Genomic DNA, 8,146 nt, shown 5'->3' on the forward strand with positions numbered 1-8,146 from the left:
CGAATGCAGAAGCGCATTTAATGAGCAGGTCCGTGCGGTTTGTGCTCGTCACCCTCGTCCTCCGTCGGCATAAATCTTCTTTAACGAGAGCGAAGGCTTTCAGCTCGTCGACATGAAGACGCTTATATATCAACGCTCTTAACAAGCTCCTCTCATTTCTTGCCATCGCGTGATGAATTACTTATCAATGTTCTATCTCGCGGGACATGGCACTGCACTAGGCAGATCATTCATTATGTTAAGGTGCACGTGAATCATGTCCAATTGTTGTCAGATGCGGTTGGCAAACTCATGTGGCGTTTTGGTTCTTAAACTCTCCCCAAAGGGTGACAGCCGCTAAAATAGCTTCACCAGGGTTCTAAGAACTTTAAAGTTTCCATTGTTTGAATATTTTTGAGATGAAGTGTTTGAGGAGTATGTTCGGAGTGACAAGATTGGATGGTTTGAGAAATTAAATTGTGAGAGACAGAACTGGAATAGTAGTGGAACTGAACAAGCGTGTGGATAAAAGAGTACTCGGTTGGTTTGGACACATGGAGAGGATGGATGAGGAGCGAATGTCGAAGAGGATCTACAGAGCAGAAATAAATGGAAGGAGATCAAGAGGAAGGCCGTGATTGACATGGATGGATGGTGTTATGAGTGCACTGCAGGAAAGAGGTCTAAATATGATGGAAGCTAGATGTCTTGTTGGTGATAGAAAGGAGTGGAGAGGTGTTGTGAAAGGATAGTGGGATGTTTAGACGTGTTCTAAGGAATGGGCTCGGCAGGGGTAAACCAGTGAAAGCTGTCAGGCCCAGCTATTGAACAGAAGAGTGTGTTGTGTCACCCTGACCCAAGTAACACGGACGCTTTCTTGTGTCCCGTTTCATCTGGAGGGACGAAAGCATTACCAACTTAGGTGCCGACGTGCCTAACTTGTTTGGGTGTTTGGGCTGGCCATGGTCCAAATTTGCTATTTTTTTCCCCTTTTATTTTTCTTGTTTTTGCATGTTTGTCTTGCTGTCGGTCACCCCTCTTGAGGGATATGACCAAGGTAGATAGATAGATAGATAGATAGGGTTCCCCAAACTTTTTCCTGTGGGAGCCGAACAACTTTCCCCTTTTCTCTATGATGGGCCAGGGTCAGTTCTTAGCAGAAAAAAATGTGATCATTACAGGAGTTCCTAAATGTAAACCTGTATTGTTTTCCAGAAAGCGACATTGAAATAACCCATTTGGATTCTTCACAGAAAAAAGTCCATGGATCATCAAGTTTCTGTTGTGCTGTACAGAGACTGAACAGGTCCAAGATAACATTGGTTGTCATAGTTGTATAGATGACTTGAGAAAAGGCAGTCGATTTTATCTCATTGTCACTCTAGTTTACTCATGGTACCAGAGATGATCGCTAATTTTGTCAGACAATAAATTCTATTCTACTCTTCTATTCAATTCTGAGCATTTTAAGTGACAAATGCTTAATCATCGTAACATGTGAAATACACAACAAAATTAACAATAATGAGATAAAACCCAATGCCTCTTCTTATGTCATCAAAATCACTTGTAGTCCAGTGCATAAGAATTTGGCAATCTCACTACTACCATTTGTAAAGCCTCTACTCAAGGTGTCTTATTTTCCTCATGCTAAGGTTTTCGAGTTTTTTCCTGCCCCTATGTAGGTTTTAGACCAGTGGCTGGTGTAACTGTAACCTGTCCGGTCCTTTGAGACATTTTGTGATTAAGGGCTATACAAATACATGTGACTTTTCTTGACAGCTGTGCGACCTGGGTTTGAATCTTGTGGTAACCAATAGCACACATTAAGACTTTGAAAAAAAATGCACATCAAAATGCTCTCTGTTATTATTCGGGGGGGCAGACCGAATGTGGGTATGGGCCGTAGTTTGGAAACCACTGCTCTTCACAAGGTATTGACGTGGTTGGCGCCATTTGCCAAGGTTTAATTTTTTTTTATGGCTGATTGCTGTCAGGAGATAACATATTTCAGCTGAAATTGTTTTCCCTTTTCAAAAAAGTAGCTTTGGCGCACTCTGAATTTGCTGAGCTAGGATTAGGGCCTAGCGGGAAACAAAAAAAAATATGCCAGCTCTTCAAAAGGCCAGAGGGATAAAACAATGCTTGACTTCCTACCTTGGGTGCAGTATAAACGGAGGAGAGACCATAGTGTTTGACATCATTCAAAACAGTACACATCAGTACCCTGAGGCTTACGTTTTGAAAGCGGACCCAAGTTAACAAAAACAATTACCTGTTTATGATTATTGTCTCTTTCTGGCTGAAAATCAATGAACCCTTCCTTTGAATGGGCTAACCACCTACAATAAACTTTGTGATTAGGGACACTCTAATTTTCAGATTCTGATACAGACGCTCCCCTACTTACAACCATTCAACTTACGAAAAACAGTAGATACAAGCATTTTTTCCGGAATGTCGAAAAATATCCGGATATTGTTGAAAGTTAGATTTTATATTGTGTGCACCTTTTTCTGAGTAGAGAACATTACTTTAGTTATTCTTTCAGCCGGGTGGCGCTGTGAGAGGTCACCCAGCATCCACCCGAAGAAGAAATCCAGCTTCTACTTCCTAGTTCGTGTGTAAACATACTACGTTTACTGTACCTCTAGCGCGCTAAGAACCTTAAAGTTTCCATTGTTTAATATCTCGTGCATCCATTCAATATGGTTGGTGTGAAGTGTAAAGAAGAGGCGAGCCTCTTCTTTTGAAATGAAAGTGGAATAGGAAAGATTGATGCGGTTGAGAAAATGGTTGGATGGCTTTTTATCGGACACTTCCTACCACGCAGGAGGAAGTCACCTGACTCTTGAAGCCCCTCTTCCAAAAAGTTAAACTTAACTTTATTTATCTTTATAGAGCATACTATTTTATGAAATGTTTTTTCAAGTACAAAACAATACAAGTTACCTTTACAAACCTTATACATACTTATTTTAAACTCAAACATACAATATATAGCACTGAAGCAACTTACGGACAAATTCAACTTATGAATAATGATTATCCGGAACCTATCTCGTTTGTGAGTAGGGCAGCGACTGTACTTTTGAATTTGCTTTTGAAGGTAAGAAATAATCCGTTACGATCGTCAGTTATATGAAACTGATACGTTTATTCTGTATTTAGTATTGAACAAGAAATTTATCTCCAGTTTGACACACTGGTATTTGTTGTTTTGACAATTACTTCATTGTAACTATTCATGTTGTTCCCCTTTCATTTCCACACCTCTTGGGGTGTATTGTTTTTTTGAATCCTTGAAGATTTAATAAAAAAAAGGGGCTCGGTGTAGGGTTTTAGGAAGGGGGGTTTTTAAGGGTTATTTATCTATCTTCGTTATTCATTATTCATTATCCGTTATCGGTCAGTTCATAATACGCTACAAAGCCTAGGAGCCCGGACACTTACTCTCAGCCAAAAGGCCAAGCTAAGGTCCTAGCCCTAAAGCCTTGTTGCGATCATTGCGAATGCACCGTTCCCGGAGGTACTGCAATACCGGGCCGATGCGTGGAGTGGACAGAGCAAGCTCTTATTCCATCTCCGGAATGCAAAAATCAAAGCCTAGGAGAACTTCATAGGTAGTATATATTCTGAGAATTACAGTGGAATTCTCTTATCTGAAAGTTTCTCTCCCCATCCTTGCAAGTTGAAAATCCATTCATGTCATCTTCCCTTATTTGAGTGTCTACTAAACTTTAAACCTAAGAGAAGCAAAGACTAGTTGTTATTTGGAAACTCTAAAAATATACAAAACAAACAACTCAAAACACAATACAAAACATATCTGTCAAATATGTTGCTCCAATTTAATCAGTAACCTTGACAACCATTTAAACCAGGGGTCTCAAGCTCAACCTTAACCTGGGGGCCGCCGACGTTAATGTCTGGTTGAGGTTGGGCTAAATTGGGGATTTCTAAAAAAAATAGAAAAATAAAGAAAGAAATCTCTGGTGAAAACTTCCACTGTCCTCAAATATTGCTTTTAAAAAAGTTGCTTGTAATACGATGGTAAAATAAAAATAAAAACATAAACAACTAAAAGGGGCAGCACGGCGGAGCAGTAGTTAGCGCGTGTGTGGCACAGTTCTGAGGTCGTGAGATCAAACCTCCTGTGTGGAGTTTGCATGTTCTCCCCGTGCTTGCGTGGGTTTCCTCCGGGCACTCCGGTTTCCTCCCACTTTTCAAAGACATGCATTTCAGTCCAGTCCAAATTGTCCCTAGGTGTAAATGAGCGAGTGAGTTGTCTGTCTCTGTGTGCCCTGCGACTGGCTGGCAACCAGTTCAGGGTGTCCCCTGCCCACTGACCGAAGATGGCTGGGATGAGCTCCAGTACCCCCGCGACCCTACTCAGGATAAGCGGTGCAGATAATGGATGGATGGTCTAACAACTAAAAGGAAAAAAAAAGGAATAAATGAATCTATATTTGCCGGGGCTGCACTTAAATGGAAAGGACAGTGGTTGTTATTTGACCACTAGATGCCACTGTATTGTGTCACGCAGCCGAAGACGGCAAAACAGAAAAAAAAATGGAAGAATACAAACTAAGAGGACTCAAGGTGACCAAAACACGGAATTTTTCTTTTCATTTTTTTTCCTGGCATCTTGTAAAGAAAAAAAGAAAAGGAAAAAAATGGGCAAAAAAGAAAAAAAAAGAAAAATGAAAGAAATAAGGAAAAGGGAATTGGAAAAAAAGCAAAAGATAAATAACAAAACAACAAAACAAAAAGGAACAAAATAAGTCAAAAAGTAAGAAAAGAAGAAAGGAAAAATAGATGAGTGGAAATCAGGAAAAAAAGAAAAGAAAGAAGGAAAAATAAACTACAAAAGAACAAAAAGAAATGTGAATCAAAACGAGGTAGAAAAAAAGAAGCGTTAACTTTGTCTATCTATATCTTCGCTACTCTCACCACACTGCTTCAGTACAACTACTCGCCACATGGGGCCACCTACACACTCTCAATCACGAGATATAGAGAGCGAGACTTCGAAGTTGGGCTTGGGATATGTGGACAAAAGATCTGAGATCTGATTACAGCCACTCATGCCATTCGATGGTGATTTATCGTACTGAAACCATTCCCAGATGCTTGATACTTTTCTGACAAGTTGCGGCAAAAAATATATATACATATATATAAACAACTAAAAGGGGCAGCACGGCGGAGCAGTGGTTATCGCGCGTGTGGCACAGTTCAGCTCATATAAACCGGTTCCGGTTTCCAACATGGCGGCGCGTGTTTACGTTGCGGCTAGTTGCTATCCGGCTATCCTACTATAAAAAAATGAATTCACTATATATATCTACATTGAATATAAATTGAAACTATTTTACATTTTGGAACTCAGAGAAAATGCTTCTAAAAACGTTTATATATGTTACGGACCGGAACGAGTTAATAAACGGAATGAACTAGTGGCTTCAGTTTTCAGCGAGACTCCACTTATTGTATAATCAGGGCAAAATGCTTTATGCTCATTGCAAAACTCACGAAAGACGTCTTTTCTCTATCATCATACCTCCATTAAAAGATCAATGATGTTCCTTTTGAGGTGGGACTGAACAGATTCTAAAATCTTGGAAGACAGCATCCTTAGACAGCTGTAAATCATCACACTTGTTAAATATTTTGACATTCACAAAACTTCACAACTTGTCTTTACAGCATCAATCAAAGTGTTATGTGCAAATAGGACACCTTTGAGGTTATGTCCTTCTTGAGGTGAAAATAAGATCCATTTATGAACATTTTGTTTGCTGGTTTTCTCTTTCCTTCAGGTTCAGACACTCTTGGTATCAATGTTGGCACTGTAACTAAACAATAAGTCTGACAATTTGTGCCTGGCACAAAGAGTTCTCTTTGAGCTGATGGAAAGCGCTCAGCTGCTACGTAACGTCGACATGACGCTTTGTCTTCCAACACGTCAGCCATTTCAGAGGAGGGAAATCACAAACTTTTAGTTCCTTTGGGAACTAATAGATAACTTTCTTGTCTCCTCATTTTTACTTACTGTGGATTGTGATGTGTTTCTTTCAGATCAGCATTGAGTACATCTCCCCCAAGGTACGACACTGTGAACAGCGTGCTGCAGTCTTGTCTCTCTATCCTGCAGCTCCACGAAGAAAATTATGAAACATTTGATGCATTTGTACTTTCTCGCAAAGCAGCAGGCCTGAATTACCGAATGTTCGCATGTGCTAATCGTGGGTGGTCAATGAAACAGCAGTATGATCGGTAATGTGCGAATACTTAGATCAGATCGATACTATGGTCTTAAGATGGATACTGTCTTCCTATTTAACTATCACTATAATAATGTTAGTGAGTCGCAAGATTATACATACACACTGTGGTCCTCTCTTTTTTTTTTTTTTTTTTTTTTTTTTTTTTTAACTTTTTATTTCTCACACCAATTTTGACAGAGGTTTGATTCCTCCATCATATATCAACACAAAATACATACACTTGACACACTCATAAATAACAGAAGAAACAACAAAGAAGAAAAAAAATACTATTAATAGAAAGGAAGAATAAATGTTCATACAATACATCCATACAAAAAGAAATATATATATATATATATATATATATATACACACACATATATATACATATATATATATATATATATATATATATATATATATATATATATATAAAATAATAAATCAAAATATACACCCAAAAAAAAAAAAAAAAAAAAAAAAAAAAAAAAACCCAACAACGCACATAATAAATAGGGGGAGGTGTTTAGACATCAAGTAAAATTTGTGTGATAGGCTTCCATCTTTTCTCAAATTGGTCAAGTTTCAGTTGAAGTTTTGCAGTGATTTTTTCCATAATGTACATTTGCTTTAATTTGTCTCTCCATTGTTTTATGTCAGGAGGTTGTGGTTTCAGCCAGGACACTGTGATCATTTTCTTTGCTACCAGAAGCATTACCCTTAGTATATATTTCTGTTGACCAGATAGTAATTCTTCTGGCAAAATTCCTATTACGTAAGCCTTTGGGTCCAACCGCAACTCCCAGCCCGTGATTAATTTTATTTCTCTCTGGATACTTCTCCAAAAATTTAATATTACAGGGCAATTCCAGAAAATATGCGTAAAGTCACCGACCCCCCCACAGTTACGCCAGCATAGATTTGAGGTATTTTTATATTTTGAAGTGATAGAGGGTGTATAGAAGAATCGCATTTTTACTTTCCATTCAAACTCCCTCCATGTCGGGCTGTTGGTTATTTTGTGTCCCTCTTTCAATGTTTTTTCCCATTCGTTGTCTTTTATCGCTACATTAGTTTCTTGTTCCCATTTTTCCTTAACTGCCATGTCCTCATTACTGAGATCCATTCTCAGGGCTTTATATAGTTTTGATATAACCCCCTTTATTGATTGTCCTTTTGTATACGATATTAATAATTCCTCTACCTTAGTTGGCTCCTTACATATTTTCCCCCATTCCTCGTGTTTCTGGAGGTAATGCCTTAGTTGCAAATATTTGTAAAAATCATTTCTGGGTAGGTCAAACTCTTGTTGGAGTTGTTCGAATGATTTCATTGCCTGTGCTTCCAATACTTGGGTAATCAACATCAGTCCTTTTTGGGCCCATTTTTGAAACCCTACCTCCATACCCCCAGGTTTAAAGTCTGGATTTTTCGCTATTTTGGTAGCCCTATTCACAGATCTTGATATTTTTAATTTTTTTTGTATTGTTGACCAAGTTTTAATAGTTCCCTTAATCCATTCATTCTGGATTTTTAATTTCTTCCACCTCGTGACTGATATGTATGGTAACGATTCCACCAGCATATTTGGACAAGATCGTTGCTCCATGTCCACCCATATCGCATCTTTGTCTGTAGTAATCCACAAGATGAGTGCTTTAATTTGAGCTGCCCAATAGTAATATTTAATATTGGGTAGGTCTAGGCCCCCCTTTTCTTTAGGAGCTAACAGGGTTTTGTATTTTATTCTAGGTTTCTTGTTTTGCCAAAGGAATTTTGCTATTAACTTATTTAACATTTTAAATGTGGATGCCGGGATCAGAATTGGAAGGGATTGAAACAGAAATAATAGTCTTGGTAATATGTTCATTCTGATTGTTTCTATCCTGCCGATA

The 8,146-nt window shown here is 38.5% G+C and overlaps 1 pseudogene; it reads right to left on the bottom strand.

Annotated features, from left to right (window-relative positions):
* Positions 1–3,493: 3,493 nt before the first annotated feature.
* On the bottom strand, positions 3,494–3,583 carry LOC148373792 (U2 spliceosomal RNA; annotated as a pseudogene).
* Between the last annotated feature and the right edge of the window lie 4,563 nt (positions 3,584–8,146).

This window comes from Urocampus carinirostris, chromosome 1, assembly GCF_059441175.1.
Source record: "Urocampus carinirostris isolate Australia breed hairy pipefish chromosome 1, RoL_Ucar_1.0, whole genome shotgun sequence".
NCBI lineage: Eukaryota > Metazoa > Chordata > Actinopteri > Syngnathiformes > Syngnathidae > Urocampus > Urocampus carinirostris.